The sequence below is a fragment of the Pinus tabuliformis genome, chromosome 1_2 (assembly GCF_031772625.1).
Source record: "Pinus tabuliformis cultivar Carrire ecotype Pingquan chromosome 1_2, CPIR1, whole genome shotgun sequence".
In the NCBI taxonomy this organism is placed as follows: Eukaryota; Viridiplantae; Streptophyta; class Pinopsida; order Pinales; family Pinaceae; genus Pinus; species Pinus tabuliformis.
Genome location: NC_142298.1, coordinates 863755784 through 863782859, shown reverse-complemented (window position 1 = coordinate 863782859; position 27076 = coordinate 863755784). Strand labels below are relative to the sequence as shown.

At 39.7% G+C, this 27076-nt stretch overlaps 1 pseudogene; it reads left to right on the top strand.

Annotated features, from left to right (window-relative positions):
• The first annotated feature begins 868 nt into the window (after window positions 1-868).
• LOC149208655 (cellulose synthase-like protein E6) lies at window positions 869-26758 on the top strand (annotated as a pseudogene).
• The last annotated feature ends 318 nt before the right edge of the window (window positions 26759-27076 follow it).

The window sequence follows — 27076 nt, the reverse complement described above, 5'->3', positions numbered from 1 at the left end:
TTGTGGGATAAGGGACTCAAGCCAGACACCAAATTGGTGTATAAGACCCCCTTGTTTGTGGGACAAGGGACCCACATGCTAAGTCTATGAAAGCATACATACTCTACTCCCTCTAGTTTTGAACCTATGATCTCTTAGTAGAAAACACATGCTCTTAACCATTAGACCCACTGAAGCTCTTAAATATATTCTATATTCATTTCAGACACAACATTAGTATTAAACCACAAAACTAATCAGCACTTATGGTAATAATTGGGAAGATTTAATAGTTGGAACATTGTTGGCCCACAACAGCCCCTAAGCTTAAGTGGATTGCTGATATTTTTCGGTATTACACTGAAATGGGTGAGGTTAAATATGTGACCTCACCCATGACGGATGCCAGAGTATCCTAGAAATCCACAATCTATTTCAAAATAGTTATCGTTGGCTTCCCCTGGCTGGTTTCCATTGGTTTCGCTTTTTAAGTTATAAAATTTTTAGCATATCTAATGTATGGGCAGTTGACTTGAGTTCTTGTGAGTCATAATTTTTTAATATATTGACTTACAAACTTTTAAATCAGGGTTTTTAAATCACCCTGATTTAAAATAAAAATAAAAATGGTAAAATGTATACTCTCCATGGACTCACTCTAGATACTCTAGCATCAACGGGAACTGGACAGGACGGTTAGCCACACATTTATAATGGTACCCACTAGACAATGGCTTGACACGATCAATATTTCGTTTCCATAAGAATGGCCAGAAGGTTGAATAAATCAAAATGTTCAATATTGTGCCTGTGAAAGTAAAGAAGCCAAAAGCATACGTGGCCTGGTCTTACTCTGTCTTTGATAATTACTAACTGTAACAAGCTGGCGATGGAGCCTAAGGGCTTTCCTCTGTATACAACACTGGAAAAGAAATCCTTCATATATAGAGTTTATGGTTGCGCCCACTTTTTTGCAATAATTGGTCTCATCTATTATCGGCTGATGCATATCCCGAGTGAGGATTATTGGCCATGGATTGTGATATTTGTGGTAGAACTAGGTGTTGGGGATTTTTCTGGTAAAATCCCAAAAACAAACAAATCAAACTAAACACAGAGCCAATGCTCTGTTTTTCTGCCACAGGATCTTTGACACAGGGAAGCTTAAATTTTTTTTCTTGAGAACAGAGTATTACACACCCACACAAAGAGATTTGTATTCATTAAAATATAATGCCTGATACATATTCATCCTCTTTTACTGAGAGGGATTCACCAAAAATACATTCATCCAACAAAAACAAAACTCTGTCTGCTCCTGAGATTTTACACTGATGGTGTGTAAAAATCCCTTTTACATTTACTGCTGTGAAAAGATTTTACTTATACTGCTATAAAAATAATTTTACATATGCTGTAAAATTTTTACATTACATTCACTAGTGAGAAAAAAAATTTCTTTACTCACACTATACAATTCTTCATTCGCTCTTCCCTTTGTTTGAGCAACCAACAAAACACTCATTTTTATATTTCACACTGTTTTGCGTTCATCTTTTTACAATGCATACACAAAATGGATATCATATACACTATTGTGCTTCCCCTATTTTCTTTCGCTGCCGCGAGCTCACATTTTACAATAGTCAACTGCATGCAAAAAAAATAACGCACGAGCTCTACATCTATATGGATATTACATTGCGTATACAAATATGACATGATGACCATACCTGTCATTAATATTCACCATACCTTCGTGCATAAAAAAAACATTAAAACTAAAAACTCTTATCTACTTTCTACGGGCACAATCAAATACAATTGGCGGTCAACCAAACTTCAATTCACTCCATGCAAAGTCATTAAGGCTGGCTCGAATGCAACTTTGAAACAATCGACGACGGAGAACATTCAAGCGAATCGGATGGTAGACGGAGATTTCGGTAGGCTCCTTTATGCTAAACTTTAGCCTCCGATAAACCTGTACGAAAGGAAAAATGCTGAGGACGCGCGTCAAGATTTCATTGCATCGGAGTTGATTATACAGAAACTACTTCACACCAAAAGGCGGTCCGAAATGCGTCAGGTGTTTTATGGTTTCGTTGTAGCGGTTTTGGTGAATTAACTCGCATAGTTCAACAGTTGAAATTATATTTTCAACACTCCCCTTTAATTTCAACTGCTGGGCATTCGGTCATACCCAGACACTTTCTCAAAAATTCAAAGCTTTTCTGATCCAATGGCTTTGTCAAAATGTCTGCTACCTGTTCTTGAGTCCTGCAATGTTCTAAGACAATTTCTCCATTGTTCACCAATTCTCTGATGTAGTGAAACCTTGTATCAATGTGTTTCGTTCTCTTATGAAACATTGAATTCTTTGACAATGCAATAGCTGAGCTATTGTCACAAAAAATCACTGTCGCTTTTGCCTGCTCTTGGCCTAAGCTCCTCAACATTCTTCTCATCCAAACTGCTTGACATGCTGCTGTTGTAGCTGCCACATATTCAGCCTCTGCTGTAGACAATGCTACAATGGACTGCTTCTTAGAGGCACATGAAATGGCTCCTGAACCCATATGAAAGACATAACCGGAAGTGCTTTTCCGATCATCTAAACTTCCAGCCCAATCACTGTCAGTGTATCCAATTAAATCTAAATGTTCTGAGACAGTATATAAAATTCCAAGCATTTTGGTACCTTTGACATACCTCAAAATTCTTTTTGCTGCCTGCCAATGTGCTTCCTTTGGCCTCTCCATGAATCTGGAAATTAAACTAACAGCAAACATTATATCAGGCCTAGTTGCTGTTAAATACATAAGGCTGCCAACAATGCTCTTGTACAAACTAGGATCAAAATCCTTGCTGCTGTCCTTTCTACTGAGTTTTAATCCCATTACTGTGGGAGTGATTGCTGCCTTGCACTCTTGCATGTTAAATCTGCCCAACAATTCATTTACATATTTTGCCTGTGAGATAAAAATTCCATTTTCATTTTGATCTACTTCTATGCCTAAGAAGTATCTCAACAAACCCATGTCAGTCATTTCAAATTCCTCCTTCATGACTGATTTGAAATTCTCAATGAGATGATCATCATTACCTATGAAAATAACATCATCAACATATAAGACAACAATCAAAATTTTACCATCCTTTTCTTTGATGTAGAGAGTGGGTTCTCCCTCACACTTCTCAAATTCTTTTTCCAGTAGATATGAATCTATCCTACTGTACCATGCTCTTGGCGCTTGCTTCAGCCCATAAAGAGCCTTCTTCAATCTGCACACTTTGTGCTCTTCACCTTTCTTCTCATAGCCTAGAGGTTGTTCAACATAAACCTCTTCCATTAACACTCCATTTAGGAATGCTGACTTCACGTCCATTTGGTAAACTTTCCATTTGTTTTGTGCTGCTATGGACAGCACTGCTCTCACCGTTTCCATTCTTGCAACCGGTGCGAAAGTTTCCTCATAATCTCTCCCATACTGCTGCTTGTACCCTTTGACAACCAGCCTTGCCTTGTGTCTTTCTATTTTACCTTTAGCATTGCTCTTGGTCTTGTAGACCCATTTAACTCCAATGACTTCTTTACCTTTTGGTAGCTCAACTAAATCCCATGTCTTGTTTCTCTCTATGGCATTGATTTCCTCATCCATAGCTTCTATCCATTTCCTATCTTTAATTGCATCTTCAAAATGAATAGGATCATCAACGTGACAATATAAAGCAAACAAGGAATTCATTCCTTCATCATAAATGTCACTTAGATTTCTAAACTTCTTACCTCGTTCAGTTGGTGTGCAAATGCTTGAAGATGCACTTGAATTTCCTCCTTGTGATGTGCTTAGAGAAGCACTTTCATTTATCCTCAATGGTGTCCCTTGCTGTCCTTGTGTTGGCGCTGCTGTTTGGGGATGTATTTCAGCCATCTCCTCATCATCTTCATCATGAGAAAAACAATGTTTAACATTCACTGTTTTCTCTATGCTTCCATCCCAAGCTTCCTCCTCAATGAACTGAACATCTCTGCTGACAAAAAACTTCTTGCTGGATGGGATATACAACCTGTAAGCCTTGGATTCCTCACTGTATCCAATGAAAATACATTTCTCCCCTTTGCTGTCCAACTTCCTCCTTAGCTGATCTGGTATGTGTGCATAGGCCACACATCCAAAAACTTTCAAGTGGGTGACACCTTGCTTTCTCCCACTCCATGCTTCTTCGGGCACTTTGTTTATGATTGCTTTTGTAGGATGCCTGTTCAAAATGTAAACTGCACAATTTACAGCTTCATCCCAATAATCATTTGGCAAATGCTTTGCCTTCAACATGCTCCTCGCCATATCCATGATGTTCCTGTTCTTCATTTCAGCAACTCCATTTCGCTGTGGGGTGTACCTAGCTGTGAATTGCTTGTGAATTCCATTTTCTCTACAAAATCGTAGGAATTCCTTGGAGATATACTCACCTCCTCTGTCAGTTCTTAAAACTTTGATATGCAGCCCGCTTTGGTTTTCCACAAGTGCTTTGAAATTTTGGAATTTTTCAAACACTTCACTTTTGTTCTTAAGGAAATATACCCAAGTTTTTCTTGTAAAATCATCAATGAATGTTAGGAAACATTGGCTGCCTGCTAATGATGGATTTTGCATTGGTCCACATAAGTTTGAGTGGACAATCTCTAAGGGTGCCTTTGCCCTTATGCTTTTCCCTGATGGAAAACTTTCTATGTGTTGTTTTCCCAATATGCAGCCCTCACAAAGGCTGTCCGGTTTCTCTATCAGTGGTAATCCTCTTACCATTCCTTTTCTACTCAACAAGTTAAGACCTCCAAAGTTGAGATGTCCAAATCTCAAGTGCCACAACCAATTTTCATCCTTTGGCACACTATGGAAATCCTCTTGGGTAACTGCTGCAATTTCTCCTTTGTTTTTCAAATCTGCCCTTATTCTAAGAGGGAACATCCTGTTCCTTGTCATCTTCACTTCAGCAATGCATCTTTTGCTGGGTGCTATATCCATGATGGTGCATACATCATTCTCAAAGAAAACATTGTAACCTTTTTGAACAAGTTGTCCAATAATCAAAAGGTTACATCTCATTCCAGGAACATAGTAGACATCTGCTATGGTTTTCTTTTCACCTTTCTTTGTAAATATTTTTACCTCTCCTTTTCCCATAACAGAAATTTTGCTGTCAGTTCCTAATGTGACTTCTGATTTTATATTCTGATCTAAAGCAGAAAAGAGGGCTATGTTTCCTGTCATATGGTTGCTGCAACCTGAGTCTAAAAACCAAATGTCTTCACTATTTGTTTCAGCCATGTTACAAGCTAACAACACATTATTTTGGCTGATGTTTTCTCTGGTAATGTTTGCACTAGATCTATTAGTCATTTCATGTTGCTTCTTTTTACATTCACTGGCATAATGCCCATATTTTTTACAGTAATAACATTGGACATTGGATTTTTCATACCTTTGTCCTTGAGCATGATGTTGTCCTCTTTGTTGGCTGCTGCCTCGGCCTTGGTTCTGATTTGGATTGCTACCTCTTCCTTGAGCATTTGCTGGGCTGTTCCTTCCACCTCTGTTCTGGCTTCTGCCTCTCCCTCTCTTGTTTCCTCTGCCTTGACCTCTTCCTCTTCCAAAAGACATCTGGGTCTTAAAGACTTGCTCTAGAGATGAGTTTTCATTTCTACTCAACCTCTGCTCATGTGTTATCAGTCATGCATGAAGCTCATCAACTGAAAAGTTTGAGAGATCCTTTGTCTCTTCTATGGTGGTGACAATCACATCAAACTTTGAGGGTAAGACCCTCAATAATTTCTCCACAATCCTCCTTTCTTCAAGGGTTTCTCCATGAGTCCTCATCTGTGTGACCAGACCAATCACATGTGTGAAGAATGAGTCAATATTGTCTAACTCCTTCATGCACAGGTTCTCAAAATCTCCCCTCAGCAATTGTAGTTTTGCTGTCTTCACTTTCTCCATGCCTTGATAGGCTGTTTTGAGGGTTTTCCATGCTTCATTGGATGTCTTAGCTGCTGCTATCCTTGGAAAAACACTCTGGTCCACTGCTTGATACAAAAATACAATGGCTTTTGCATCCTTCTTCCTATTACTCTTCAATAGATTCTTCTCTGCCTGAGTTACCCTATTAAAACCATTTTCATTTGCTGGTTCTTCAAACCCATATTCAACTAATTCCCATAAATCTTGAGAGATAAACATGGCTTTCATGGTTATGGCCCAATAGTCATAGTTTTTCCCATTAAACTGTGGGAGCTGGGTGTTAAACATACTCATACTATTTCTTGTGCTGGCCATTCCTTGCATTCTAAACTATGGTTTAAATTATTGACTGTGTGTTTAAAACACTGACTGTTTCAGCAGTAACGAAAAGATAAATTTGAGGAATACCTGAATCTTTTGCCTGAGACTTCACTTTGCTGGAGAAGATTTACTGCTGCAACAAAAGACTCCTCCCTTCAGCTTCTTGAACACCTTCAAAGAGCCTAAGCCTGCTCTGATACCACTGTTGGGGATTTTTCTCATAAAATCCCAAAAACAAACAAATCAAACTAAACACAGAGGCAATGCTCTGTTTTTCTGCCACAGGATCTTTGACACAGGGAAGCTTAAAAAAAAATTCTTGAGAACAGAGTATTACACACCCACACAAAGAGATTTGCATTCATTAAAATATAATGCATGATACATATTCATCCTCTTTTACTGAGAGGGATTCACCAAAAATACATTCAGCCAACAAAAACAAAACTCTGTCTCCTCCTTAGATTTTACACTACTGGTGTGTAAGAATCCCTTTTACATTTACTGCTATGAAAAGATTTTACTTATACTGCTGTAAAAATAATTTTACATATGCTGTAAAATTTTTACATTACATTCACTAGTGAGAAAAAAAATTTCTTTACTCACACCATACAATTCTTCATTCGCTCTTCCCTTTGTTTGAGCAACCAACAAAACTCTGGTTTTTATATTTCGCACTGTTGTGCGTTCATCTTTTTACATTGCATACACAAAATGGATATCATATACACTGTTGTGCTTCCCCTGTTTTCTTTCGCTGCCGCGAGCTCACATTTTACAATAGTCAACTGCATGCAAAAAAAATAACGCACGAGCTCTACATCTATATGGATATTACATTGCGTATAAAAATATGACATAATGACCATACCTGTCATTAATATTCACCATACCTTCGTGCATAAAAAAAACATTAAAACTAAAAACTCTTATCTACTTTCTACGGGCACAATTAATTACAATCCACGGTCAACCAAACTTCAATTCACTCCACGCAAAGTCATTAAGGCTAGCTCGAATGCAACTTTGAAACAATCGACGGCGGAGAACATTCAAGCGAATCAGACGGAGGCTCTTTTATGCTGAACTTTAGCCTTCGACTGTACGGAAGGAAAAACGCTGAGGACGCGCGTCAAGATTTCATTGCATCGGAGTCGATTATACAGAAACCACGTCACACCAAAAGGCAGTCCGAAATGCGTCAGGTGGTTTATGGTTTCGCTGTGGTGGTTTTGGTGAATTAACTCGCACGGTTCAACAGTTGAAATTATATTTTCAACACTAGGCTTCACCTACGGTTGGATTTTGGAGCAGCCATCAGGTGGCAGCCTATTGAGCGAAAAGTCTTCCCAGATAGACTTTCTAAGAGGTAATAATCTGCTCATCTATCTTCCAGCACGACCACAATTAAATATGCTTTTAAACGTTACGAGGGTTAATAGTTTGCTCATCTATATGCTTATGAGGGGTAACAATTTGTTCATCTATGCTTTTTTAAACATTTTCATGGGTATGTTAAATGAATATAATTTACTTCACGAAAATGGGCAGGTTTGAGAACGATCTACCGCCTGTTGATATATTTATACCCACCGCTGATCCCATCAAAGAACCCCCACTGACGGTTATAAACACAGTACTGTCGGCTTTGGCTGTAGACTATCCTGTAGGAAAACTGTCATGTTATGTTTCTGATGATGGAGGATCCTCGCTTACATTTTATGCTCTCTTCGAAGCTTCACGTTTTGCAAAGATTTGGCTTCCATTTTGTTATAACTATACCATTCAAGACAGATCACCAGAGGCATATTTCTCGGCAAGCTCTGCTCAGGAAAACGAGAATATGTCCTTTACTAAAGAATGGAAGAGTGTAAAGGTAAAAAAAATATTTTTGGTCCTTTTAATCAAAGGAATTGATAACCAGGTTGGGCTAGATTATTAGGTAACATTATATTTTGAGGTGAAACCACATGACCAATTCTAATACATCGTTTATTGAATATATCGTAGCGATTTAAAACAGATATCATATACTTCAAATAATACTTCACACTTCTGAACAAATAACATGGTGAACGCCAATTGAGTTGCGACCGAGCTCTCTCTTATTTATTTATTTTCTTCCACATCCTTATACATGCAGTTCTTCTTTCGTTTTATTATTTCTATCAGAAAGCGTATTTGGAAATGAAGGATCATATCAATAATGCCGTGGAGATGGGAAGTGTTCCAGATGACAAACAGAAAGAACACACGGGCTTCAAAGACTGGATTTTGGGAAGCACTAGGCGAGATCATTCGAGTATTGTTCAGGTATTCCTATGAACCTTGCTTGATATGTACAGGTGCCGTGCTAACATTAGTTGAAATCACCAGAATTTCTACTTATACATTTGTCGATTGTGTCTTCTTCTCTACGAATCTTTCGAATGTATATGTAGATTCTACTGGAAAACGGAGATGACAAGGACATTCAAGGCAATGATCTGCCCACTCTTACTTATGTCTCCCGTGAAAAGCGACCAGGAATTCCTCACCATTACAAGGCTGGCGCTCTTAATGTTCTGGTAATATTTGCAATCTTCTGGTAATATTTGTCTTGATTTAGAAATGTGGTCACCTCATATTACGGTTGGTTTGTGATGTCGACAGATTAGAATCTCCGGCTTAATGAGCAATGCGCCGTTTATTCTCACTCTTGATTGCGACATGTTCACCAACAATTGTGAAGCACTTCGGCAAGCCATGTGCTTTTTCTTGGACCCACAAACAGGTCACCAGTTTGCGTACGTCCAATTCCCTCAAGGCTTTCATGGCATCACTGATGGGTAATTTTTTTTTTTTGGTGGGAAAATACCAAAAACCATTCAAGCAAATACCACAGAGGCAATGCTCTGTTTCTGCTGTTCCAGGATCTTATGCAAAGAACCTCTTTAAAAAAAAACTCAGAACAGAGTATTACACAGCCATAAAAACTTTTCTATTCATTAAAACAAAAACACTGATACACATTCATCCTCTTTCACTCAGAGGGATCTACCAAAAACTTGCATTCAGCAAAAACAAAAACTCTGTCTTTTCTCTCCACCTGAGAGTTCACTGTGCTGGGTTTACTGCTGTAAAACCCATTTTTACATTACTGCTGTAAAACTATTTTTACACATACTGCTGTAAAAATATTTTACACATATGCAGTAAATTACATTCACAATTTCAAAAAAAGCTTGAGCGCTCTTTTTTCTTGCATTTCCATGCATACTCAATACAAAAGAAATTTACTTACAACACATGTGCTCCACTTCGTTTTTCATTTATGGATAGCACTGCTATGCATCACCATTCTTTTCGCTCCACTGGTTTTTACAATGGCCAACACTTAAAAATTTACAACCCACCGAGCTCTACATTCATGCACTGCTGTGCACACTATTCTTTTTCGCTTTTTTCTGGTTTTAATGGGCATTACATATATATAAGAAACGCACTCACATTGTGCACAGCCTCCATGCCCATTAAAAAAAATGCTCTTGCTTGCAGGCAGAACACTCATAAAGAATGCAATACACACTTCTGCGCTGCCTCCATCGTTTTTTTTGTCTTCATGCTCATTCTCTTTTTTTTAACACAATAATATATACCTTCTTTTTTTTATTGAAATACATAATGGTCAACGCATATGCGCCCATACCCATGTTAATGGGACTCCACCAAACAATACGAAAACCATTAAATACCATTAATTCTTCCATCGCAGACAGGACGGCAGTCAACCAAGCTTTGTCCTCACTCCACGGAAAAATTCTGACTTGACGTGGACGGGCTGCAACTTCGGAGATCGATGGTGGAGAACATGCAACCAGATCGGACGGCGGAGGTTGATATCGGAAGGCACACAACTGCTGAGCTTTACCTCCCGAGAACCTTACGTTGTGTTACGTCAGTGGTCATCCACGTGGCTGCTCCATATTATATCGGAGTCGCTCACCGGAATATCCCTTCGCCGGCAAATGGTCCCGAGATTTTCCCGGCGCCGGAAAATGGCCAATACACCGCGCTCCTGACTCGACGCCTGACGCTGCCACGACTGCTGGTTTCAAATTTGGAGATGCGGGAAAAATCTGGGCGGTTTTCCAAAACTGCTGAGCGGTTGAAATTAGCATTTCAACACTCCCCTTTAATTTCAACTGCTGGGCATTCAATCTTACCCAAACACTTCCTCACATAGAGGGATTCACCAACTGCTTCTGATGCAGTTCCACAAACAACAAAGTTGTCTTCCTCTTAATAGAGGGATTAACCTGAAACTGTGCTTAAGAGCACCTTCCTCATGACAGAGGGATTCACCATAACAATGTGCTGAAGAGCACCTTCCTCTTGACAGAGGGATTCACCTGTGACTATGCTGAAAAGCATCATCCTCTTGATAGAGGGATTCACCATGTGTATGCTAAAAAGCATCTTCCTCTTAACAGAGGGATTCACTAATGACAATGTGCTGAAAAGCACCTTCCTCTTTAACAGAGGGTTTCACCAAATGACTGCTTCAAGTGCAGTTCCAAAACAAACAATCATTGCACTGCTGTGTGTGCAAACTCATTACATTGTTCTCTTATGCTGATGCATATTCTCTGCTGCACTGTTGTGCCATCTTCTTTCTGTGTCTATCCCACACTGTTGTGTCTACACTTGCACTGCTTGTGCACTTTTCAAAGACAAAATACTCTGTCTTTTCTGGAACAATTACACTGTCCCAATTTACAAATTTACACTGTTGTGTGTAAACATTTCTTACACTCACTGCTGTTGCATATATTGCATTTCAACTCAATGAACAACAAATTCATTACATTTACCTTTACTGCTGTAAGGAAAATTTCTTTTGCATGTGCTGCTGTTCAAAACTTCTTGCTGCTGCATTTTTCACATTCACTGCTGTCCATACCCATAACCATAGACTGTCATCACTGGGTTTTTATTTGCTGTTGCGTTGCCTCTGCAATTTGCACTATGGCTGCCTTTTTGTTTCATCATACTGCTGTGTGCCCACACACTAACTCTTTACTCTCCATTACTTGCACATAGAGAGAGATCATCCTCACGCTGTTTTGCGCTGCATTCTCCACACAACAAAAAAAAATTAACACGGGCTGCTACCTTTTCTTTTTACACCCTTGCTTCACACAATCTTCAGCTTCATTCATTTTATTCTCACAATGCACTGCTATGCAATTCCTTTCGATTTTCTGCTGCCACACACATTCTCATCCACCCATGTGCATTAAAAATCAGCTGTCCCTGTTTTTCTTTATGCATTTCTTTGCATGCTGCATTGCATACAAAAAAAATATTACATTTTTCACTGCTGTGTGAAAAATTTCATTGCATTCTCAGCCACTGGACATTTACGTTCTGTTGCGTTTTCCCTTCTTCTCATTTTCTTCTCACTGCGTTGCATTTTCATTCCCAATAGAAAACATTTCAATCTGCTGTGTATTATACTCACTCTGCTGTGAGTATATTTTCTCACTTTACATAGAAGGAAACTACCTTCCATAGCTATGCATTTCAATGCATGTGCACCACAAAAAAAATTTAAACTGCTGTTCATTCTAATCCATGCGCTCCAAAAAAAATTTCCAAACTGCTGTTTTATGCTCTATCTTCCCGCTGCTGTGAGGGTCTCCATGCTTTGCATTTTTCTCTTATCTTGCTGCTGCTCTTTACATTTCAGCGCTGCCATCTTTTCTTCTTTATGCATTTCTGTGCATATTGCATAAACACAAAGCAAAAACATTGCTGATTTCATCACTGCTGCATATTACCTTTTAGAGGGATTAACAAAGATTTCATTTGCAACTGCTGCGCTGCAATACATCCTCCATCAACAAATGACTGTTAATATAGTTCAGCAAACAAAAAAAAATTACAAGCTCCCCTTTAATGTATGCTTGTCTTCTTTTGGCAGACTCTTCTCAAAATAAATTTAGATCCACTGGGGAGTTCAAGGGGTTTTCAGATTGTATTACCTTCCTTCTCCATACTTGTGTAACTTTCTTCTTTTGCATGGGTCTAGCTTGTGTAAGAGCCCATGTCAAGTTACAGTCACGTGCCATATGCCCGATGTTATGACACTTGAAACATTCAACATTGTTCATGAATGAGAATTCATGATTTCTTCTTGTGAAATTATTTCTTGGAGATTGTCGGGGACCACAACATCTATCTCCATGAAATGTTCTACAATCTTTTGCCATATGACCAAAGTTTGAGCAAGCATAACAATAACCATAAAATGAACTTTGGTACCTGGGAGATGGAGGTTTCCTTGATGTACTTCTGAAGCCTTGCTGCCTTGAGATCCTTTGATGATCACCATTGCCTCTTGCCTTTTTGCCATCAGCTACATTTCTTCTTGAAGCTGGTTCTCTTCTTGGAGCAGGATTTCTTCTATTGCAGCCTTCATTTTTCTCCTTGCCTTTGCTGGAACTAGGAGCATCACCATCTCTTTCTGGCTTCTTCACATCTCCTTTGCTTAAAGCATCCTCATCCTTGTTTGAGGGTTCGCCTACATACCCAAGTCCTGATTTATCAAATGGAGATCTGTGATAGCTGAGCATGTCATCCAGAGCTTGAGAGCTCTTCATTATTTTGTTCATCCCTTCAACGTTCTTCCTGAGGAGGACAATCTCTTCTTCTAGCTTTTCACATACATCATTTCTCTTTGCTAGTTGTCCCTCAATTTCTTCCTTGCTACGAGTAGCTTCAGCTGCTACTATTTTGAAGGAGATAATATCTGTCTTCATTTTGGAGATTTCTTCATCTTTTGCTTGACTGCTCTTCATTTTCTTCTCAGCTCCTTGTGCCTGCTTCTTGGCTTCTTGTAGTTCGGACTTAAGGGAGGAGACCTCTACCTTGTACTGTCCAATCTCTTCTACAAGCTTATTCACTTTCTTGTGTCTTTGTTCAAGTTGACTTGTCAAGGCATCTGCCTGCTTCTTTGCTTCATTCAGCTGATTTGTCATGGATATGACTTCTTCATGGTGTTTCCTCTTGCATTGATCAAGCTCCTTCTTAAGCTTGGCAAGCTCTTCATCCTTTTCTCTTACTTGAAGCTTGATGAGGTCAAGCTTTTCATTCTCAGCTTCTATGATGGGTTCTTCTTGACTCATTGTCATGGTCAGTGCTCCCTTTGCATGAAGGTCATGCAGTCTATCCCATATATCCTTTGCTGATGTATATTTTCCTAGATTCCTCTTCACAGAATCAGGGAGTCCATCCAAGATTAGTTTTGCTGCTTGTGCATCATACTCCATGGATTCTTTATCCATCTTGCTGTCATCAATCACTGACTCCCAGACTTCAATCCCCTCAGACATTAGGAAAGCCCTCATCATTATTTCCCATACATCAAAGTTTCCATCAAACTTTGGAACCTCAAATACAATGCTTTCAAATAGATTCCCTTCTAGTTTAGTAGAGGAGGGAGACACATTTTTAACAGCCCTGGAGGCTTTCTTCTTTGACCTTGCCATTCTTATCTAGGCTTTAAATACTTGACTGTGTTTTTTAATCACTGACTGTTCCTTTAACAGTAACACAAAAACTTGAGAAATACCTGAATCCCTTTGGCTGAAACTTCACACTGCTGGAGAAGCTTTACTGCTGCTGCAACAAAAGTCTTTCCTTCAGCTTCCTTGACACTTTTAAAGAGCCTGAACCAGCTCTGTCACCATCAAGGAGCCTGGACTAGCTCTGATACCACTGTTGGGTATTTTTTTTGTGGGAAAATACCAAAAACCATTCAAGCAAATACCACAGAGGCAATGCTCTGTTTCTGCTGTTCCAGGATCTTTGCAAAGAACCTCTTTAAAAAAAAACTCAGAACAGAGTATTACACAGCCATAAAAACTTTTCTATTCATTAAAACAAAAACACTGATACACATTCATCCTCTTTCACTCAGAGGGATCTACCAAAAACTTGCATTCAGCAAAAACAAAAACTCTGTCTTTTCTCTCCACCTGAGAGTTCACTGTGCTGGGTTTACTGCTGTAAAACCCATTTTTACATTACTGCTGTAAAACTATTTTTACACATACTGCTGTAAAAATATTTTACACATATGCAGTAAATTACATTCACAATTTCAAAAAAGCTTGAGCGCTCTTTTTTCTTGCATTTCCATGCATACTCAATACAAAAGAAATTTACTTACAACACATGTGCTCCACTTCGTTTTTCATTTATGGATAGCACTGCTATGCATCACCATTCTTTTCGCTCCACTGGTTTTTACAATGGCCAACACTTAAAAATTTACAACCCACCGAGCTCTACATTCATGCACTGCTGTGCACACTATTCTTTTTCGCTTTTTTCTGGTTTTAATGGGCATTACATATATATAAGAAACGCACTCACATTGTGCACAGCCTCCATGCCCATTAAAAAAAATGCTCTTGCTTGCAGGCAGAACACTCATAAAGAATGCAATACACACTTCTGCGCTGCCTCCATCGTTTTTTTTGTCTTCATGCTCATTCTCTTTTTTTTAACACAATAATATATACCTTCTTTTTTTTATTGAAATACATAATGGTCAACGCATATGCGCCCATACCCATGTTAATGGGACTCCACCAAACAATACGAAAACCATTAAATACCATTAATTCTTCCATCGCAGACAGGACGGCAGTCAACCAAGCTTTGTCCTCACTCCACGGAAAAATTCTGACTTGACGTGGACGGGCTGCAACTTCGGAGATCGATGGTGGAGAACATGCAACCAGATCGGACGGCGGAGGTTGACATCGGAAGGCACACAACTGCTGAGCTTTACCTCCCGAGAACCTTACGTTGTGTTACGTCAGTGGTCATCCACGTGGCTGCTCCATATTATATCGGAGTCGCTCACCGGAATATCCCTTCGCCGGCAAATGGTCCCGAGATTTTCCCGGCGCCGGAAAATGGCCAATACACCGCGCTCCTGACTCGACGCCTGACGCTGCCACGACTGCTGGTTTCAAATTTGGAGATGCGGGAAAAATCTGGGCGGTTTTCCAAAACTGCTGAGCGGTTGAAATTAGCATTTCAACACTCCCCTTTAATTTCAACTGCTGGGCATTCAATCTTACCCAAACACTTCCTCACATAGAGGGATTCACCAACTGCTTCTGATGCAGTTCCACAAACAACAAAGTTGTCTTCCTCTTAATAGAGGGATTAACCTGAAACTGTGCTTAAGAGCACCTTCCTCATGACAGAGGGATTCACCATAACAATGTGCTGAAGAGCACCTTCCTCTTGACAGAGGGATTCACCTGTGACTATGCTGAAAAGCATCATCCTCTTGATAGAGGGATTCACCATGTGTATGCTAAAAAGCATCTTCCTCTTAACAGAGGGATTCACTAATGACAATGTGCTGAAAAGCACCTTCCTCTTTAACAGAGGGTTTCACCAAATGACTGCTTCAAGTGCAGTTCCAAAACAAACAATCATTGCACTGCTGTGTGTGCAAACTCATTACATTGTTCTCTTATGCTGATGCATATTCTCTGCTGCACTGTTGTGCCATCTTCTTTCTGTGTCTATCCCACACTGTTGTGTCTACACTTGCACTGCTTGTGCACTTTTCAAAGACAAAATACTCTGTCTTTTCTGGAACAATTACACTGTCCCAATTTACAAATTTACACTGTTGTGTGTAAACATTTCTTACACTCACTGCTGTTGCATATATTGCATTTCAACTCAATGAACAACAAATTCATTACATTTACCTTTACTGCTGTAAGGAAAATTTCTTTTGCATGTGCTGCTGTTCAAAACTTCTTGCTGCTGCATTTTTCACATTCACTGCTGTCCATACCCATAACCATAGACTGTCATCACTGGGTTTTTATTTGCTGCTGCGTTGCCTCTGCAATTTGCACTATGGCTGCCTTTTTGTTTCATCATACTGCTGTGTGCCCACACACTAACTCTTTACTCTCCATTACTTGCACATAGAGAGAGATCATCCTCACGCTGTTTTGCGCTGCATTCTCCACACAACAAAAAAAAATTAACACGGGCTGCTACCTTTTCTTTTTACACCCTTGCTTCACACAATCTTCAGCTTCATTCATTTTATTCTCACAATGCACTGCTATGCAATTCCTTTCGATTTTCTGCTGCCACACACATTCTCATCCACCCATGTGCATTAAAAATCAGCTGTCCCTGTTTTTCTTTATGCATTTCTTTGCATGCTGCATTGCATACAAAAAAAATATTACATTTTTCACTGCTGTGTGAAAAATTTCATTGCATTCTCAGCCACTGGACATTTACGTTCTGTTGCGTTTTCCCTTCTTCTCATTTTCTTCTCACTGCGTTGCATTTTCATTCCCAATAGAAAACATTTCAATCTGCTGTGTATTATACTCACTCTGCTGTGAGTATATTTTCTCACTTTACATAGAAGGAAACTACCTTCCATAGCTATGCATTTCAATGCATGTGCACCACAAAAAAAATTTAAACTGCTGTTCATTCTAATCCATGCGCTCCAAAAAAAATTTCCAAACTGCTGTTTTATGCTCTATCTTCCCGCTGCTATGAGGGTCTCCATGCTTTGCATTTTTCTCTTATCTTGCTGCTGCTCTTTACATTTCAGCGCTGCCATCTTTTCTTCTTTATGCATTTCTGTGCATATTGCATAAACACAAAGCAAAAACATTGCTGATTTCATCACTGCTGCATATTACCTTTTAGAGGGATTAACAAAGATTTCATTTGCAACTGCTGCGCTGCAATACATCCTCCATCAACAAATGACTGTTAATATAGTTCAGCAAACAAAAAAAAATTACAAGCTCCTCTTTAATGTATGCTTGTCTTCTTTTGGCAGACTCTTCTCAAAATAAATTTAGATCCACTGGGGAGTTCAAGGGGTTTTCAGATTGTATTACCTTCCTTCTCCATACTTGTGTAACTTTCTTCTTTTGCATGGGTCTAGCTTGTGCAAGAGCCCATGTCAAGTTACAGTCACGTGCCATATGCCCGATGTTATGACACTTGAAACATTCAACATTGTTCATGAATGAGAATTCATGATTTCTTCTTGTGAAATTATTTCTTGGAGATTGTCGGGGACCACAACATCTATCTCCATGAAATGTTCTACAATCTTTTGCCATATGACCAAAGTTTGAGCAAGCATAACAATAACCATAAAATGAACTTTGGTACCTGGGAGATGGAGGTTTCCTTGATGTACTTCTGAAGCCTTGCTGCCTTGAGATCCTTTGATGATCACCATTGCCTCTTGCCTTTTTGCCATCAGCTACATTTCTTCTTGAAGCTGGTTCTCTTCTTGGAGCAGGATTTCTTCTATTGCAGCCTTCATTTTTCTCCTTGCCTTTGCTGGAACTAGGAGCATCACCATCTCTTTCTGGCTTCTTCACATCTCCTTTGCTTAAAGCATCCTCATCCTTGTTTGAGGGTTCGCCTACATACCCAAGTCCTGATTTATCAAATGGAGATCTGTGATAGCTGAGCATGTCATCCAGAGCTTGAGAGCTCTTCATTATTTTGTTCATCCCTTCAACGTTCTTCCTGAGGAGGACAATCTCTTCTTCTAGCTTTTCACATACATCATTTCTCTTTGCTAGTTGTCCCTCAATTTCTTCCTTGCTACGAGTAGCTTCAGCTGCTACTATTTTGAAGGAGATAATATCTGTCTTCATTTTGGAGATTTCTTCATCTTTTGCTTGACTGCTCTTCATTTTCTTCTCAGCTCCTTGTGCCTGCTTCTTGGCTTCTTGTAGTTCGGACTTAAGGGAGGAGACCTCTACCTTGTACTGTCCAATCTCTTCTACAAGCTTATTCACTTTCTTGTGTCTTTGTTCAAGTTGACTTGTCAAGGCATCTGCCTGCTTCTTTGCTTCATTCAGCTGATTTGTCATGGATATGACTTCTTCATGGTGTTTCCTCTTGCATTGATCAAGCTCCTTCTTAAGCTTGGCAAGCTCTTCATCCTTTTCTCTTACTTGAAGCTTGATGAGGTCAAGCTTTTCATTCTCAGCTTCTATGATGGGTTCTTCTTGACTCATTGTCATGGTCAGTGCTCCCTTTGCATGAAGGTCATGCAGTCTATCCCATATATCCTTTGCTGATGTATATTTTCCTAGATTCCTCTTCACAGAATCAGGGAGTCCATCCAAGATTAGTTTTGCTGCTTGTGCATCATACTCCATGGATTCTTTATCCATCTTGCTGTCATCAATCACTGACTCCCAGACTTCAATCCCCTCAGACATTAGGAAAGTCCTCATCATTATTTCCCATACATCAAAGTTTCCATCAAACTTTGGAACCTCAAATACAATGTATTCAAATAGATTCCCTTCTAGTTTAGTAGAGGAGGGAGACACATTTTTAACAGCCCTGGAGGCTTTCTTCTTTGACCTTGCCATTCTTATCTAGGCTTTAAATTCTTGACTGTGTTTTTTAATCACTGACTGTTCCTTTAACAGTAACACAAAAACTTGAGAAATACCTGAATCCCTTTGACTGAAACTTCACACTGCTGGAGAAGCTTTACTGCTGCTGCAACAAAAGTCTTTCCTTCAGCTTCCTTGACACTTTTAAAGAGCCTGAACCAGCTCTGTCACCATCAAGGAGCCTGGACTAGCTCTGATACCACTGATGGGTATTTTTTTTTTTTGGTGGGAAAATACCAAAAACCATTCAAGCAAATACCACAGAGGCAATGCTCTGTTTCTGCTGTTCCAGGATCTTATGCAAAGAACCTCTTTAAAAAAAAACTCAGAACAGAGTATTACACAGCCATAAAAACTTTTCTATTCATTAAAACAAAAACACTGATACACATTCATCCTCTTTCACTCAGAGGGATCTACCAAAAACTTGCATTCAGCAAAAACAAAAACTCTGTCTTTTCTCTCCACCTGAGAGTTCACTGTGCTGGGTTTACTGCTGTAAAACCCATTTTTACATTACTGCTGTAAAACTATTTTTACACATACTGCTGTAAAAATATTTTACACATATGCAGTAAATTACATTCACAATTTCAAAAAAAGCTTGAGCGCTCTTTTTTCTTGCATTTCCATGCATACTCAATACAAAAGAAATTTACTTACAACACATGTGCTCCACTTCGTTTTTCATTTATGGATAGCACTGCTATGCATCACCATTCTTTTCGCTCCACTGGTTTTTACAATGGCCAACACTTAAAAATTTACAACCCACCGAGCTCTACATTCATGCACTGCTGTGCACACTATTCTTTTTCGCTTTTTTCTGGTTTTAATGGGCATTACATATATATAAGAAACGCACTCACATTGTGCACAGCCTCCATGCCCATTAAAAAAAATGCTCTTGCTTGCAGGCAGAACACTCATAAAGAATGCAATACACACTTCTGCGCTGCCTCCATCGTTTTTTTTGTCTTCATGCTCATTCTCTTTTTTTTAACACAATAATATATACCTTCTTTTTTTTATTGAAATACATAATGGTCAACGCATATGCGCCCATACCCATGTTAATGGGACTCCACCAAACAATACGAAAACCATTAAATACCATTAATTCTTCCATCGCAGACAGGACGGCAGTCAACCAAGCTTTGTCCTCACTCCACGGAAAAATTCTGACTTGACGTGGACGGGCTGCAACTTCGGAGATCGATGGTGGAGAACATGCAACCAGATCGGACGGCGGAGGTTGACATCGGAAGGCACACAACTGCTGAGCTTTACCTCCCGAGAACCTTACGTTGTGTTACGTCAGTGGTCATCCACGTGGCTGCTCCATATTATATCGGAGTCGCTCACCGGAATATCCCTTCGCCGGCAAATGGTCCCGAGATTTTCCCGGCGCCGGAAAATGGCCAATACACCGCGCTCCTGACTCGACGCCTGACGCTGCCACGACTGCTGGTTTCAAATTTGGAGATGCGGGAAAAATCTGGGCGGTTTTCCAAAACTGCTGAGCGGTTGAAATTAGCATTTCAACACTCCCCTTTAATTTCAACTGCTGGGCATTCAATCTTACCCAAACACTTCCTCACATAGAGGGATTCACCAACTGCTTCTGATGCAGTTCCACAAACAACAAAGTTGTCTTCCTCTTAATAGAGGGATTAACCTGAAACTGTGCTTAAGAGCACCTTCCTCATGACAGAGGGATTCACCATAACAATGTGCTGAAGAGCACCTTCCTCTTGACAGAGGGATTCACCTGTGACTATGCTGAAAAGCATCATCCTCTTGATAGAGGGATTCACCATGTGTATGCTAAAAAGCATCTTCCTCTTAACAGAGGGATTCACTAATGACAATGTGCTGAAAAGCACCTTCCTCTTTAACAGAGGGTTTCACCAAATGACTGCTTCAAGTGCAGTTCCAAAACAAACAATCATTGCACTGCTGTGTGTGCAAACTCATTACATTGTTCTCTTATGCTGATGCATATTCTCTGCTGCACTGTTGTGCCATCTTCTTTCTGTGTCTATCCCACACTGTTGTGTCTACACTTGCACTGCTTGTGCACTTTTCAAAGACAAAATACTCTGTCTTTTCTGGAACAATTACACTGTCCCAATTTACAAATTTACACTGTTGTGTGTAAACATTTCTTACACTCACTGCTGTTGCATATATTGCATTTCAACTCAATGAACAACAAATTCATTACATTTACCTTTACTGCTGTAAGGAAAATTTCTTTTGCATGTGCTGCTGTTCAAAACTTCTTGCTGCTGCATTTTTCACATTCACTGCTGTCCATACCCATAACCATAGACTGTCATCACTGGGTTTTTATTTGCTGCTGCGTTGCCTCTGCAATTTGCACTATGGCTGCCTTTTTGTTTCATCATACTGCTGTGTGCCCACACACTAACTCTTTACTCTCCATTACTTGCACATAGAGAGAGATCATCCTCACGCTGTTTTGCGCTGCATTCTCCACACAACAAAAAAAAATTAACACGGGCTGCTACCTTTTCTTTTTACACCCTTGCTTCACACAATCTTCAGCTTCATTCATTTTATTCTCACAATGCACTGCTATGCAATTCCTTTCGATTTTCTGCTGCCACACACATTCTCATCCACCCATGTGCATTAAAAATCAGCTGTCCCTGTTTTTCTTTATGCATTTCTTTGCATGCTGCATTGCATACAAAAAAAATATTACATTTTTCACTGCTGTGTGAAAAATTTCATTGCATTCTCAGCCACTGGACATTTACGTTCTGTTGCGTTTTCCCTTCTTCTCATTTTCTTCTCACTGCGTTGCATTTTCATTCCCAATAGAAAACATTTCAATCTGCTGTGTATTATACTCACTCTGCTGTGAGTATATTTTCTCACTTTACATAGAAGGAAACTACCTTCCATAGCTATGCATTTCAATGCATGTGCACCACAAAAAAAATTTAAACTGCTGTTCATTCTAATCCATGCGCTCCAAAAAAAATTTCCAAACTGCTGTTTTATGCTCTATCTTCCCGCTGCTGTGAGGGTCTCCATGCTTTGCATTTTTCTCTTATCTTGCTGCTGCTCTTTACATTTCAGCGCTGCCATCTTTTCTTCTTTATGCATTTCTGTGCATATTGCATAAACACAAAGCAAAAACATTGCTGATTTCATCACTGCTGCATATTACCTTTTAGAGGGATTAACAAAGATTTCATTTGCAACTGCTGCGCTGCAATACATCCTCCATCAACAAATGACTGTTAATATAGTTCAGCAAACAAAAAAAAATTACAAGCTCCCCTTTAATGTATGCTTGTCTTCTTTTGGCAGACTCTTCTCAAAATAAATTTAGATCCACTGGGGAGTTCAAGGGGTTTTCAGATTGTATTACCTTCCTTCTCCATACTTGTGTAACTTTCTTCTTTTGCATGGGTCTAGCTTGTGTAAGAGCCCATGTCAAGTTACAGTCACGTGCCATATGCCCGATGTTATGACACTTGAAACATTCAACATTGTTCATGAATGAGAATTCATGATTTCTTCTTGTGAAATTATTTCTTGGAGATTGTCGGGGACCACAACATCTATCTCCATGAAATGTTCTACAATCTTTTGCCATATGACCAAAGTTTGAGCAAGCATAACAATAACCATAAAATGAACTTTGGTACCTGGGAGATGGAGGTTTCCTTGATGTACTTCTGAAGCCTTGCTGCCTTGAGATCCTTTGATGATCACCATTGCCTCTTGCCTTTTTGCCATCAGCTACATTTCTTCTTGAAGCTGGTTCTCTTCTTGGAGCAGGATTTCTTCTATTGCAGCCTTCATTTTTCTCCTTGCCTTTGCTGGAACTAGGAGCATCACCATCTCTTTCTGGCTTCTTCACATCTCCTTTGCTTAAAGCATCCTCATCCTTGTTTGAGGGTTCGCCTACATACCCAAGTCCTGATTTATCAAATGGAGATCTGTGATAGCTGAGCATGTCATCCAGAGCTTGAGAGCTCTTCATTATTTTGTTCATCCCTTCAACGTTCTTCCTGAGGAGGACAATCTCTTCTTCTAGCTTTTCACATACATCATTTCTCTTTGCTAGTTGTCCCTCAATTTCTTCCTTGCTACGAGTAGCTTCAGCTGCTACTATTTTGAAGGAGATAATATCTGTCTTCATTTTGGAGATTTCTTCATCTTTTGCTTGACTGCTCTTCATTTTCTTCTCAGCTCCTTGTGCCTGCTTCTTGGCTTCTTGTAGTTCGGACTTAAAGGAGGAGACCTCTACCTTGTACTGTCCAATCTCTTCTACAAGCTTATTCACTTTCTTGTGTCTTTGTTCAAGTTGACTTGTCAAGGCATCTGCCTGCTTCTTTGCTTCATTCAGCTGATTTGTCATGGATATGACTTCTTCATGGTGTTTCCTCTTGCATTGATCAAGCTCCTTCTTAAGCTTGGCAAGCTCTTCATCCTTTTCTCTTACTTGAAGCTTGATGAGGTCAAGCTTTTCATTCTCAGCTTCTATGATGGGTTCTTCTTGACTCATTGTCATGGTCAGTGCTCCCTTTGCATGAAGGTCATGCAGTCTATCCCATATATCCTTTGCTGATGTATATTTTCCTAGATTCCTCTTCACAGAATCAGGGAGTCCATCCAAGATTAGTTTTGCTGCTTGTGCATCATACTCCATGGATTCTTTATCCATCTTGCTGTCATCAATCACTGACTCCCAGACTTCAATCCCCTCAGACATTAGGAAAGTCCTCATCATTATTTCCCATACATCAAAGTTTCCATCAAACTTTGGAACCTCAAATACAATGTATTCAAATAGATTCCCTTCTAGTTTAGTAGAGGAGGGAGACACATTTTTAACAGCCCTGGAGGCTTTCTTCTTTGACCTTGCCATTCTTATCTAGGCTTTAAATTCTTGACTGTGTTTTTTAATCACTGACTGTTCCTTTAACAGTAACACAAAAACATGAGAAATACCTGAATCCCTTTGACTGAAACTTCACACTGCTGGAGAAGCTTTACTGCTGCTGCAACAAAAGTCTTTCCTTCAGCTTCCTTGACACTTTTAAAGAGCCTGAACCAGCTCTGTCACCATCAAGGAGCCTGGACTAGCTCTGATACCACTGATGGGTATTTTTTTTTTTTTGGTGGGAAAATACCAAAAACCATTCAAGCAAATACCACAGAGGCAATGCTCTGTTTCTGCTGTTCCAGGATCTTATGCAAAGAACCTCTTTAAAAAAAAACTCAGAACAGAGTATTACACAGCCATAAAAACTTTTCTATTCATTAAAACAAAAACACTGATACACATTCATCCTCTTTCACTCAGAGGGATCTACCAAAAACTTGCATTCAGCAAAAACAAAAACTCTGTCTTTTCTCTCCACCTGAGAGTTCACTGTGCTGGGTTTACTGCTGTAAAACCCATTTTTACATTACTGCTGTAAAACTATTTTTACACATACTGCTGTAAAAATATTTTACACATATGCAGTAAATTACATTCACAATTTCAAAAAAAGCTTGAGCGCTCTTTTTTCTTGCATTTCCATGCATACTCAATACAAAAGAAATTTACTTACAACACATGTGCTCCACTTCGTTTTTCATTTATGGATAGCACTGCTATGCATCACCATTCTTTTCGCTCCACTGGTTTTTACAATGGCCAACACTTAAAAATTTACAACCCACCGAGCTCTACATTCATGCACTGCTGTGCACACTATTCTTTTTCGCTTTTTTCTGGTTTTAATGGGCATTACATATATATAAGAAACGCACTCACATTGTGCACAGCCTCCATGCCCATTAAAAAAAATGCTCTTGCTTGCAGGCAGAACACTCATAAAGAATGCAATACACACTTCTGCGCTGCCTCCATCGTTTTTTTTGTCTTCATGCTCATTCTCTTTTTTTTAACACAATAATATATACCTTCTTTTTTTTATTGAAATACATAATGGTCAACGCATATGCGCCCATACCCATGTTAATGGGACTCCACCAAACAATACGAAAACCATTAAATACCATTAATTCTTCCATCGCAGACAGGACGGCAGTCAACCAAGCTTTGTCCTCACTCCACGCAAAAATTCTGACTTGACGTGGACGGGCTGCAACTTCGGAGATCGACGGTGGAGAACACGCAACCAGATCGGACGGCGGAGGTTGATATCGGAAGGCACACAACTGCTGAGCTTTACCTCCCGAGAACCTTACGTTGCGTTACGTCAGTGGTCATCCACGTGTCTACTCCATATTATATCGGAGTCGCTCACCGAAATATCCCTTCGCCGGCAAATGGTCCCGAGATTTTCCCGGCGCCGGAAAATGGCCAATACACCGCGCTCCTGACTCGACGCCTGACGCTGCCACGACTGCTGGTTTCAAATTTGGAGATGCGGGAAAAATCTGGGCGGTTTTCCAAAACTGCTGAGCGGTTGAAATTAGCATTTCAACAATCACAAGGAACGATCTGTACGCAAACCATCACTTGAGGTTTTGCTATGTGAGTATAATCCTCACCTTTTACCAGTAGGATCTTAAGTTGCCCAACCATGCATTGAACCTAACGGGGAAATCGTCACTTGCAGTGTCAATTTAAAGGAATGGATGGTCTCGAAGGTCCACTATACGCGGGCACTGGATGCATTCACCGCCGGGATGCTTTATGTGGGAAGGAAGTAAGGCATGCGTCCTCCAAATCGCTTAAAGGCTATTCCACTTGTAGAGCTCAAACGAGTCCAACCAAGATGCTGAAAGATGCAAGGGATCTTGCCAATTGCGCCTGGGAGGAGAACACCCTGTGGGGCAAAGAGGCAAAATTCCAACCTGTAGTTTTATTTGTAATTCACTTTTAAGTTTCGTACCCTCTATATATATCCCTGAAATTGAACTTCATAAATTGCAGGTTGGCATGATTTATGGCTGTGCTGTGGAAGATGTATTACAGGTTTCGTTATACAGTGCAGAGGGTGGAAATCTATTTACTGCAATCCAAGCCGAAAAGCATTTTTAGGTGGCGCGCCAGTGAACATGAATGACACACTCATTCAAATCCAAAGATGGAGTGCCGGATCCTTGGAGTTTTTCTTCAGTAGGTTTTGCGCATATGTTTATGACTTTCAACGGACAAGTATAACCCATTGTATGTGTTATAGTCTTCTCTGTCTATGGCCTCCCTCTTCTTTATATATACTTTGCTACGGTTTACTTCCTGCCCTCGCCATGTTTAATGGAGTATCATTATTTCCCAAGGTAATTTTTTCCTTATCAAATTCTTCCATATTTCTACATGACAGACCAAGACGAAGTCCTCATTTTCATTATTGATGATTTTAAGTTTGTGGCAATGAATAGGCTTCAAATCCATGGTTCATCCTCTTTGTCTCATTTGCAGGATCTGGATATGGGTACAGTCTGATAGAGTTTTTGTTCATTGGGGGTTCGTTTAAGAGTTGGTGGAACGAACAGAGGATGTGGATGATTAAAGACATGTCATCCTATTTGTTTGCTTTAATCCAAGTTGTTTGCAAGATGCTCGATTTATCGGAGGTAAGCTTTGAGGTGACAAGCAAAGTAGTGGATAACGAAGCAACGAAAAGATATGAGGAGGAAATGTTGGAGTTTGGTGTGGCATCTGCTATGTTTGTCCCACCAGCAACATTCGCAATAATAAACTTGATATCGTTGGTCCGTGGACTAGCAAGAATCATGCGAGAAGGATATCAGGCTTTTGATTGTATGATTTTGCAGTTAGTTTTGTGCAGCTTCATAGTGATAATTAGTTATCCTATATTCGAGGCGATGTTTATGAGGAAGGACAAAGGGCGAATACCTACTTCCGTTACCGCTGTCTCCATTTTTGTTGGAGTTTCTGCGTGTTTTGTAGCTTCCACGTTCATTCCTACCCGGTGAAAAATCCGCCGGAAGTAGTTGAAAAAAACGTTTGTTGGAAGACTCTCTGTTCAATGTTCAAGTATGCATCTGCATTAGTTTTTAATTTACTTTCGTGTAGTTTCAGAGATTTGGACTAGAATAATTGCGTTATAGATATGGACTATATTAGTGGAAATTCATTCAATTCGATATTGAAGAAGGTAACCCATGTGCCCGGCGTGGCGTGTGTTGAAGCAGGCCATCTTCAAATTCTGGCTTTGTATAAGATAAATTACATGGAAACAGGTTACAGTAGTTTGAACTTTGAATGGCTCAGAATTGTAAAATGGAAAATTG